Source organism: Hemicordylus capensis, chromosome 5, assembly GCF_027244095.1.
Source record: "Hemicordylus capensis ecotype Gifberg chromosome 5, rHemCap1.1.pri, whole genome shotgun sequence".
NCBI classification, from domain to species: Eukaryota; Metazoa; Chordata; class Lepidosauria; order Squamata; family Cordylidae; genus Hemicordylus; species Hemicordylus capensis.
The window spans coordinates 170915658-170927974 of record NC_069661.1 but is presented as its reverse complement, the minus strand read 5'-3'; the positions used below and the strand labels follow the sequence as shown (position 1 = coordinate 170927974).

General features: G+C 43.2%; 1 protein-coding gene across 11 annotated transcripts in view; it reads left to right on the top strand.

Annotated features, from left to right (window-relative positions):
* LOC128328269 (ankyrin repeat domain-containing protein 26-like) overlaps window positions 1–12317 on the top strand; it is a 206753-nt gene that overhangs the window by 49990 nt on the left and 144446 nt on the right. The gene's annotated exons all lie outside the window — the stretch shown is intronic.

Genomic DNA, 12317 nt, shown 5'->3' with positions numbered 1-12317 from the left:
AACAGCTCTTATATTAAAGAACGTCTTACCAACATCGATTGTGCCTTAAGTCTGCTTCCTTGCAATTTCAACCCATTGATCCTAGTGCATCCCTCAGAAGCAACATATCTGCTCCTTCTGTGTAACAGCCCTCATATCTCCCCTTAGTCTTCTCTTCTACAGGCTAAACATACTGTATCCAGCTCCTTCAACCATTCCTCATGGGACTTGGTTTCCAGACCCCTCAGCATCTTGGCTGAACTTCTGTGAACCTGTTCCAGTTTATCAGCATCCTCCTTAAACTGCAGGGACCAGAATTGACATCCAAAGCAACGAACCATTTGCATAAGGACTTAATGCTAACACAGAACTGTTGCTGTAGCTAGTAGTGCTAAATCTGGAACTTGCATGCCAGATTACTATTGTGTTATCGTAAGCATGCCTGCATTGTGTAACTGTGGTACGTCTCATTTATTTCAATGGCAGTTCCTGATCAACAGTGTTATAATGCTTTTCTGCAACCCTCATTTTTAGTGTAACTTAGCGAACCTTGAACTACCACAGACTTGCTCGTTATGCAAGCAGTTTGTTGCTCTGGATGTCAACCACTATTCCAAGTGAGGTTTGACTACTGCAGAATAGAGTGGATGATTAATTCTCATGATCTGGACACAATGCTTCTGTTAATGCAGCCTAAGAAGCATTCGCTTTTTAAACATTTGCATCACACTACTGGCTCACGTTCAACTTGTCCATGCAGGCACATTGCCAATCCCCGCCAGCATGATGGGGCAGGGTTGTACCTATGGCACGTAAGGCAGGCATGGTTCTGCCATCTTGCCTTCCCCCATACGTGGCCAGGATCGTCCAGTCAGGGAAGGGTGTGGGTCGGTTACACCACCAGCCTAACTCCATTCTACCCAGTCACTGCAGCACAGCAAGGGGAAGATTGCTCCCAAGGGTCGCTGCACGACAACCACAGGGAGGGAAGGGGCGAGTTGCAGCAACAGGGCTTGGAGGACCATTGATTTACTGCTTGTGAGTGGGTAGCGGAGCAGTAGCTGCGGTGGCGGCACAGCAGTAGCAGGGCTTTGAGCCCCTATGGTTTGAGCAATTCCACTGTTGCATGGCCTTGGCTTACCTGGCCCAGGAGCCAGTGATCGCTTTCTTGGGCCTCTCATTTGGGCCAAGGTGTCGTGAGGGCCTCTTGTAGCCTCTCCCTTTGAGTGCAGCACTGGGCTGACCCACTGAACTACCATCCCCTGCTATGTAGACCGCGAGGGCCTTTTGGTGGCCTCTCCTGGTGAGGCGCAAGCACCCTCTCCCTGTTCTGGCAGCTGGGCGGCCTCCCCCACAAGCCTTGGTTCCTCCCCCTCCCCCCACTGATTTGGATCCATTACTTTGTTCAGCAATCTTAACTCATTGATTGGGGACATTAATTACTTCATCAATCTGGATTGTGATCCATTGCATTAATATAGAATGGGTTATGTGCCTGCATAGGGACCTTGTGGGTAGATTGACTAGTTCCTTGTGACACCCACTCTGCCCTGCATGTGCTCCATGCTTCCATTGAAATTGGCAGTTGGGGGCGCCATTTTCTTAGTTTTCATTTGTCTGTCAAAGCATCAACAGCTCGTTGCTGGCTCCTGACTTTGGACTGTATTTGACTATTCTTACGTGTTACGGACTGGTTATTGGTATTTTCGGAACTATATTCGGTTTTTCACTCCAAGGCTGCAACCTCAGCGCATGCCTTTAATGGCGATGGATATCTATTTTTAAAAAAATATTTTTAATAAGTTTATTAAAATAATAAAAAACAGAGTAAAACATAGTTACATGTCTTGAAACATAAGACAAAATTAAAACTATATAGCAAATCAGAGATGAGAGAGAATGAAGAAGAAGAAATTTTTTTTACACTTTCCACTGCCCGAAGTTCAATAATAATTACAGTGGATGTACCAAACAAACTACAAATAAAACCCTGATCTCGAAGATAAATTATGACCTTGTCGAATATTAAAGTTAATAAAATGTTCCCAAACCAGCATAAATGACTCTATAAAGGTATTATTCATATAAGCAGTGACTTTAGAAATAGAGGCATCGTCCCATAGTTTAAGAAACCAATCATCTAAATATGAGATATTCGAAATATGCCAGTTAGTAGCATAGAGAATCCTAGTGGCAGTAATCATATATAAAGATAATTCATTAAACTTGGTAGGAATATAGGGCCTAGTCATATTTAAAAGGAAAAGTTCTGGCAGAAATGGAAATTTAATTTCCAAAATTTGCTCCATTTTTGAATGAATTTGCTTTGAAGGAGAGACCAAGACATTCCATACCGCTGAAACGACCATGAGGGAATTTAATCCAATTAGAGATCCAAGTCAAACAGCTGGCATAATAATAAAGCTTCAAGTTAGGAACAGCTTAGCCATATCTCTCTTTTAAATCTTGCATTACGTTAAATTTAATTCTAGGCTTTTTATAGTTCCAAATAAATGCATTTAACTGACTCTGCCACAATTTCAATGTCTTCTATCTTTCATCAGAATCATCTGAAAGAGAAAACTCATCCTCGGCAATATATTCATTTTTGTCAAAGATATTCTTCCAAGCCAAGAGAAATTTAACTTTTTCCATCTATCCAAATCTGCCAAAATAAGCTTCCAAGTTTGGGAATAATTGTTTTTAAATAAGTCTTTATTATTCTTAGTTAGATTAATCCCAAAGTATTTAATTGGTTTCTTAGTAATATGGAATCCAGAAACAGCATGAAAATAGTCCAATTCCATATTGGTGAGGTTCCAGGTAATAACCTGAGTTTTGTTACTGTTAATCCTGTAACCTGAGACAGCACCATACTGTGAAATATGTGTCGTCAATATGTCAAGAGAATCTTTTGTGTAATAGTAAAAAGCACATCATCTGCATAAAGTTTTAAGTTATGTTCTTGGTTTCCCATAGAACAGGGGTGGGGAACCTTGGCATTCCAGCTGTTGTTGAACTACAACTCCCATCATCCCCAGCCATTGTGGCTGGGGATGATGGGAGTTGTAGTTCAACAACAGCTGGAGTGCCAAGGTTCCGCACCCCTGCCATAGAATTACCATGGATTTTTTGTTCCTGTCAAATTTTCGCTGCCAAGGGTTCTAAAGCCAATTTGAAAAGCAATGGAGAAAGGGGACATCCTTGCCTGGTGCCTTTATTGATAATACATTTTTGAGAAAGAGACTCATTTACTATTATCCTGGCTGATTGTTGCTGATAAATAGCTTGGATCCAAGATAGAAAATTAGAGCCACAATTCATTTTTTCTAAAACCGCAAATAGGAAAGACCAGTCCAAGTTGTCAAAGGCTTTTTTCAGCATCTAAGAAGATCATTGCCGCTTTTGTCTGTGTACTAGTTATATTATCCAATGTGTTCAACACAAATCTAACATTGTCTTTCATAAATCACTTGGGGATAAATCTCGTCTGGTCTGAATGAATTATTTTAGAGAGAAAACCTCTTAGCTTTGCTACCAGAATTGTAGTAAAAATTTTGTAATCCATGTTCAGCAGAGATATAAGTCGGTATGATTCCAGCCGAGTAGGATCTTTACCTTCTTTATGAATTAAAGAAATGAATGCTTCTTGCCAAGAGGGTGGTAAAACATATTGAGTTAGTATCGTATTCATTACTTCCTTTAATGGACCGGATAATATTTCTTGAAGTTGCTCATAGTACATCGCAGTCAGCCCATCCAAACCTGGCGTATTATTATTAAGACTTTTTATTGCAGATTTGATTTCTCACTCAGATTTGTTTATTCAGGCAATCCTTCCGCTCATCCGAAAATGAAAATGTATGAATATCCCCCACCTCCCAAAAATGTGTCATTTTTTCAGGATTCCCCCCCCCCCGTGTACAATTTAGAATAATATTCAACATATTGATCAGTCATTTCATCAGTAGTGGAAACAAACTCTTCGCCATTCCATATCAAAGTTATAGTTCTCTTTTCCTGTTCCTTTCTAAGCTGGTAGACTAATAACTTGTCCGGTTTATTACCTTTCTCAAAATATCTTTGTTTTGTATAAATCATATTCCTGTATGTTTCTTGAATCTTGTATGATTCTGTAAGGTCCATCTGCTTGCGAAGTTCCCTTATATTTTGCCAAACATCTTTTGACGGATCCTCTTTATGCACAGCCTCAAGACGGTTTAATTCTTTAAAAATCAGATCCTTTTGTTTTTGTGATTCTTTTTTCCTCTTTGAAGACTCAGAAATAAAAATTCCCCTTTTTGAAAGCTTTGCTTGAATCCCATACAGAGTAAATAGAAACATAAGGAGTCATATTTCTCTGAAAGAAGCATGACAATTCTTTGCATTTCAAAACAAACTTTTCTTGTTGTAAAAGAAGATCATTTAATCTCCATCTTTTCAATCCTATATTGGGATGATGAAGCTTTATTACCAATGGATTATGGTCTGCATAGGTAAGTGGGGCTATATCAGTCTCAGATATTTTTGGTAATACCAATTTTTGAAGCCATGCACATATCAATTATAGCATACATTTGATGAGGTTGAGAAAAAATAAGTGAAACCTCTTTCCAAGGGATCTTTATGTCGCCATACATCTTCTATAGATAACAAATTCATGTATTCAGAAACATTTTGGGGCAACTTGCCATAGTTCTTACGTTGGCCAGTTTTGTCCAGAATTGGGGAAAGGACTGCATTCCAATAACCTAATATAAAAATCTCTCGCTCGGATACCTCCAACATGGACTGAAAAAAGTGTTGATAAAATTGGGCTTTATTGTCATTCGGAGTGTAAACTGAAGCAATTGTAATTTTAGTTAGCTGAGGTGTTTGAAACTGAAGGATGATATAACGTCCTAAATCATCATGCAGTTGTTTTTCCAAGATCCACTTCAGATTTTTAACATAAATTGCAACTCCATTCTTTTTTTCTTTCTTTTTTGCTCCCGAAGCTGCATAGCAATGGCCCAAGGCTTTACAATCCAATAAGATACTGTTATTAGATTTAATATGTGTTTCTTGAAGACAAATTATATCAGCTTTTCTTTCTTCAATTAAAAAAAAATTCCTCTTGAATGGGGTGTTTAGACCATTATTTTTTTAAAATTCAACATCTTGGAGTTTCCTTACGAATCTTCTGGTCTCTCAACTAGAAAGCAGAGGCCTGGTCTTGTCTTTGTTCCTCTGATAAGTTGTCATCAGCTGTCTGATTCGGGTCAGCCGATGTTTCAGTAGCACGTAATGATTCCAGAGAATGTGCCGCATCCGAGGGAACGAATATCTGTGATTTTCCTTGATCCATAAAAACTTCCAGACAGAAAGGAATTTGCCACCTGTAGGTGATGTTGCTTTCTTGAAGCACTGTTGTAAGGAATCGTAATTCTCTTTGTTTCCTTAAAATATCAACTGGAACATCAGGGAGAACTTGTAGTCTTGTATTGTCATATTTGAGAGGAGAACTCCTTTGGGCCTGAAGGTTCTGTTCTTTTGTACTTTTACTGTAAAATTTAACAAAAATATCTCTGAGTACCTTCCTTTCTCGGGCAAATCTTGAATTCACTCTATAAACTTCCTGAATATTGAGATGTTCCTCCGTACTGTGCCCAAGATATTCCAATAGTAAGGACTCAAATGCTGTCTGGAGGCCTCCCTTGCCAAATTGCTCCGTTAATCCCCTAATTTTTAGATTAGAGGCATGTTCTTTGGATTCCAAAATCTCAACATGATTTTCTAGCCATCTAATATCCACTTCCCATAATGATTTTTCTGCTGTCAGCTCCTCTTGTATTTGAGGTACTTGGAAGGCAAGTTGGTCATGATCCACAATTTTCAAAGAAAGTGTATCAAATCTCGTAACCTCAGCCCGAAGGTTATCAAATTTATTATCAAATAATAAGACAAATATGTATACAAATATGTACAGAAGTGGGGGCAGGGGTAGGCTGACTTTAAAAAAAGCTCTGTGTTGCATTCTTCTCAAGCCGTGTACAGGCAGCTGGAAATGCTAAGGGAAAAAAAATTCAAAGCGAGATCGCCCAACGTCAATACAACCCCCACCCCCCACAGAAGATCAAAGATGCCAGGCAGCCCTCACAACCTTGAATTAGCTCCTTTCTTCTGTTTTCCAAACTCTTACAGCTTGATTAATGAAGAACTTGAGAGATGAGAAAGCCAATTGGTATATTGCTTTCGCTCAGGTCGCCATCTTGCCCAACCCCCCAACCCCCAGCGATGGATATCAAGAATACGTTTAAGCATTGTGTGGATTGTCTGGAAATGTCTTTGACTGAGTATCATGACATTTGTTTGCTCTGCTTAGGAGAGCAGCATAACCAGGCAGCATGCAAGATATGCTGTTGTTTATCCAAGCAAAGTCTATACGGCTAAGACTTTTATGAGTACACCTTTGGCAACCCATGCAACATTGTGCTATCGCCCATATGGGAGACAACAAGCCAATTACAGACAGCAGGACCAGAAGGATTTCCAGCAATAATTCAGGCCATACCAAAGAAATAAGGGCTTTGGACAGCGGCCAAAAGGCCAGAACACCAGGCCTCCTAAGGACCAAAGCAAGCAGACTCTTTGATCTGCACAACTGTCCACTGCAATCAAAACAACACCAATAACCACCTGCCAAAGCACACAACATCTGCTTTGTAGCTGCCATCATTTCCATCAAGGTGGCAAGCCATGCCCAAGCATGGTACCACATACCATCAGACCAGTGGGTGCTCAGAATTATTGAGACTGGCTACGCTATAGAGTTCAAGAATATGCCCCCGTTCTCAAGAATGAGATACATAAGAGCAACCTTGGTATTGCTGGAGGAGGTGCAGATGGTGTTGGAGAAAGAGGTGATCGTCTCTGTACAGTGGAAGGAGAGGATGTAAGGATTTTATTCCCATTATTTTCAAATCCCCAAGTGGGATGAAGGATTTTAGTCAGTTATGGACCTTCAGGGCCTCAATTGGTTTGTGTGGACAAGCAAGTTCAGAATGATGATGTTGCAAGAAATACTACCTCTTCTGTGCAAGGAAGAGTGGGTGGCAATGTTAGACTTGAAGGATGCATACTTCCATAAAGGAATACAAGAGAACCATCGCAAATACCTGTGGTTTACGGTGGGAGATGCAGTGTACAAATACACTGTGCTCCTCTTTGGGCTGTCAGCAATCCCAATGTATTCACAAAGGTCATGGCAGTAGTCGTGGCTTACTTACGGACAGAAGGAGTTGTGGTTTTCCCATTTTTAGATGACTGGCTCCTGATGCACAATGATGACAAGTTACGTTTGCAGATCCGCTCTGTATTATAGGTGCTGAGAGATCTGGGCATCAACATCAACCGGAAAAATTCGAACCTGGAATTACACATGATAGACATCTGCACAGCTGCTACATGGTTGTTACAGCAGCCGTTCATAAAGCATTATGGTATTGACTTACACACTGCTGACCTGGCAGGTTTTATTTATTTATTTATTCATTCATTCATTCATTCATTCATTCATTCATTCATTCATTCAATTTCTACACCACCCTTCTAAAAATGGCTCAGGGAAGTAATACATAAATAAGATGGACCCCTGTCCCCAAAGGGTTCACAGTCTAAAAAGAAACATAAGATAGACAACAGCAACAGTCACTGGAGGTACTGTGCTGGGGGTGGATAGAGCCAGTTACTTTCCCCCTGCTAAATAAAAGAGAATCACCACGTTAAAAGGTGCCTCTTTGCTAAGTTAGCAGGGATAAGTATTTTGGGATAAGTATTTTGAAATGGGTATTGCCATAGGCTTTAGGGGCCTAACCCACTTGCGCCTCAAATATTCATGCATCCGCCACCTTGAATTTGAGTGGATGACATTATCACAAACTGCACCATTGAGGCATCCCTATGTGTCCCTTCAACTGTACCTAGTTTGGTTCATATTGGTCCAGGCATTTGCAGAGTTGATAGGCACGCACAGACACACACGCAGAATGCCAGGTGATCTCATAAGCTTGCTTTCCTTAAGGAAAGTAGGCTAATAAAAATGTGTTCGTTTCAAAGCATAGCTGCTCTGTTGTATATGAAATTCTCTGTCACAATAATGAGGATGATATGCTGCAGGGTTAGGCATACTCTGCCAGTTCACTTTGTCCATAAGTTGCAGGTTTTTAAGGTTCTCACGGATGACAGGTTTAATGACATGAATTACAGTGTATTTCTGTGAACAAAGCTGTTCAAACAGGTGAACATCCCTGATTTGGTGTTGCCTTTCTTGAGCAAATAGTCCTTCAGTGAGGTAAGCCAAAGGGTAACAACAGTGCATCATTGTAAGAAGCTCCTTTTGTGCATGGAAGGAAAGTTGTGCAAATGGAAGAGATCTTTGTGTGAGTGAAATTCTTCATAAATGGAAGGAGCTTTCACCAACAGAGCACCTCTTTGCTAAAGGCCTGGATGCTACCCACTTTTTGTATGAGGAAGGGCATCTTGGGTCACAATTCATAATTTTTGTAGCATTGCTTTTTTTTAGATGTGCACCATTTCCTATTTTTTGGAATACAGAGCCATTTTTTAATCTAACCAGGTGCTTAGAGAGTCCTAGTAGGTTTGTGAAATGGGAACAGAGACATCCATGCACAGTATGGATGCTTGTAAGCAATCATCTTGAGAGAGAGAAAGGCAAACATTGCTGGAGTAATTTGTACAACTTGTCGCACAGTTCTAATAGATCTGGATCGTGATCCGTTGAGCCCATAAGTAAATGGGTTCTGCGCCTGCGCAGGCACCTCTCGGGCCGACTAGGTAGCTCCTCGTGACGCCCAACCGCCCACTTGCACGTGCTGCTGCCTGCTAGCTATATAGAGCGGTTGGGCGTCTTCTGTTAGTTTCTGTTTGACCGCCACAGCGTTCAGACCTCGCTTGGGCTCCTCGGTAGCAGAAACTATTGTGATTACTAGTGCTTAGGCATACTTTAGGACTGTTTTTCTGGTAATTTTGACTCTGGACTGTACTTTGGACGTGATAACTTCTTAGCGGTATAACTTTGACGAAAGATTGGACGGATATTTTGTGTATGAACTGGACTGGAAACGGAAAATGGAGATGAAGACTACCTTTAAGCGCTGCGAGAAGTGTAGGGCTAAATTACCCTCCACTGATCACCACGACCTCTGCCTCATATGCCTGGGAGAAGAACACAATACGGCTGCCTGTAAGATCTGTTGTGCCTTCTCTAAGCAAACCAGGACGAACCGGGCACTGCGTCTGAGGGCGGCTTTATATGAGGACGCGCTGCGCCCTTCTACGCCTCGCCCAGAAGTGCCTTCGACATCGAAAGCAGCATTAGGTGCGGAGGGACACGGAGCTGCTTCTATGCAGTCTAAAACCGTGTCCACTGATCCTACTTTTAAGAGGCCATTGGAGGTCTCCTCTAGTGACCAAAGACGCCGTGAGAAAAGGTGCCGGCAAGACGCGCCAGAGACTGTGGCTGGAGAGAATCGCAAACATACGACCCCATCGCCTTCATCGGCGCAGGGCTCGGAGAACGAGTGGAGTGCTGAACCTCGAACATCTAGCCCGGCAGAGGGGAGCAGGAGAGGTCTGTCAGCATCGACCCTTCCTTCGACATCGAGATCATCGGTACCAAAGCCCTCGACATCGAGCAGAGAGCGGGTAATGGATCCCTCGACATCGAAGTCCTCGGCATCGAAGTCCTCGGCATCGAAGTCGTCGAGATCGAAGTCCTCGACGTCGAAAACAGCAAAGAGCCGTGAATCCTCGACATCGAAACTTACCTCGATACCGAGAGAGCATTCTCAGCCTCAAAGACACCGTTCCCTGTCACCTGCTCGTACCCCACAACAATCGCCATCAACACCACAGCAATTGAGTGGCCAGCGTTCAGACCGTAGTGCGACTTCTGCTCTTAGAAGTTTGATGGAGTCTGGCCCAAACACCCCAGCGGAATCCACATTTCATGGTTTCCTGAGTGGGGGGTTGGATAGAGAAGATGATGGAGAGGAAGAAAATGAAGGGCTCCTGCCACCTAAGACCCCATCTCTTTCTCCTAGGGCAGCAGCTGAGAGCTTACTCCAATCACCACTGGCGGTGGTGCAGCCATTGGCGGGTATAGCTGATGGGAGCATACGCCACCCTGCCACGCAGCCTGCACACACTTGTGGTTTTAGACATTCTTTGCCACACGATTTCACAGACTACCTGAGATGGAAGGCTATGCAGCCGCACCAACCTATAGAGAGAGCAGCTGCATATTTAGAAACACAACCCCAGGCTACGCTACCTTTGCAAGAGAAACCTGCTGGAAAACGGAAAAGGAAAAGCACCCCACCTCCGCCAAGCCCATCGTCCAGGGGTTCGTCTCCTGCTTCAACACACCAAGACTTTGAATCAGAATACTCAGATTCTGATCAAGGCAGTCGACAGGTGGAGCCTCCTTCTGAGGTCCTACCATGTCTTTCAAGATCCCCTACAGAGGAACTCAAGGCATACCATTCCCTGATTAGAGAAATGGCTGAAGCATTGGGTTTGGACCTGCAACTCCCCGAAACAGAGTCTACTGACCCGGTGTACAACATGATGTTCCAATGTAAGTCGTCTCACCCAGTCTCCCTACCAATAATCCCTGCCATCGCAAAGGCAGCTAAGACAGCTTGGGACAGTGTCCAGACAGCAAATCCTACGTCTAAACGTATAGAGAACTTATATAGGGTCCATGAAGGGGAGGAGAAATACCTGATACACCATCCGGACCCAAACTCTATGGTGGTGGATTGCGCATCAACATCAAAGGGCAGCCGCTGCCATACAACGCCAACAGACAAGGAAGGAAGAAAAATAGATGTTTTAGGGAGAAGAATATACGCCACATCGAGCCTGGCTATCAGAATTGCTAATTATGCAGCCTGTATGGCTCGGTACACCCATCTGATGTGGGACAACTTACTTCATGATTCTACTTCAATGTCTCCAGAGCAGCTGCAAATAAAGCTCCATGAAGTATTTGAGAAAACAACATCTGTGACAAAGCAACAGCTAAGTACGTTTAAACATTTGGCGGAGACAGAGTCAAGGGCCATGGTGACTGCTGTCACGATGAGGCGTCATGCTTGGCTGCGCGCAACTTCTCTCCAGCTGGATATGAAGGACAGAGTAGAAAATCTGGCCTTTGATGGGAAGGGACTCTTCCATGAAAGCACAGATGCAACCATGGAGACATTAAAAAAATCAAGGTTTACGGCCAAGACCTTTATGGTACCAACCACGGCAGCTGGCCCTCGTACATTCAACTACAATGAGCAACGGTCATACCGATTCCAAGACAAGAGGGATTTCAGAAGACAAAATAGGCCCTATCAGCGGCCTAGGGGTTTTGGAAACAACAACGCCAACAAAAACAAAAATCAAAACTCTAGGAATAACAAGGAGGGTGCGAAGCAGTCCTTTTGATTGCTGTGCCAGCCCACTGCATTTAATACCAATTGCCAGGACCAATGTCATCGGCCCTGTAGTTGCCAACTCAACCATCAGACTGGTAAGCCATGCTTTAGCATGGCACAACATAACATCAGACCAGTGGGTGCTGAGGATTGTGGAGACAGGTTATGCGATAGAGTTCATCACTCTTCCACCATTCTCCGGCCTGCGTTTCACAAGGTCGACCTCAGTACTCGAGGAGGAGATACAGGTATTGTTGGACAAAGGTGCAATTGTTCCAGTGCAGTGGGCGAGAAGGTTGTCTGGGTTCTACTCCCGCTACTTTCAAATTCCCAAGAGGGATGGCGGGATCTGGGCGATCATGGACTTGAGGGGACTGAACAACTTTGTCTGGGCCCGAAAGTTCAGGATGACAACGTTGCAGGAGATTCTACCCTTCCTAGATCAGGAGGAGTGGGCGGCAACGTTAGATTTGAAGGACGCATATTTCCATGTGGGCATCCAGGAAAACCACAGAAAGTACCTTCGATTTACCGTGGGGGAAGTAGTATATCAGTACGCGGTTCTACCTTTCGGATTGTCAACTGCTCCGAGAGTTTTTACCAAAGTAGTAGCAGTAATAATTGCGCACCTTCGAACTCAGGGCCTGGTGATCTATCCATATCTAGACGATTGGCTCCTGGTGGGCAAAGACGGGAAACTACTGGAGACACAGATACAAGTGATGCTCGAACTTCTCCAGGACTTAGGTCTCAACGTAAATTGGAAAAAGACAAATTTAACTCCCAGGAAGCAGCTGAGCTTCATAGGTGCTGTTCTGGACTTGGAACAACGTCGAGCATTCCTACCAC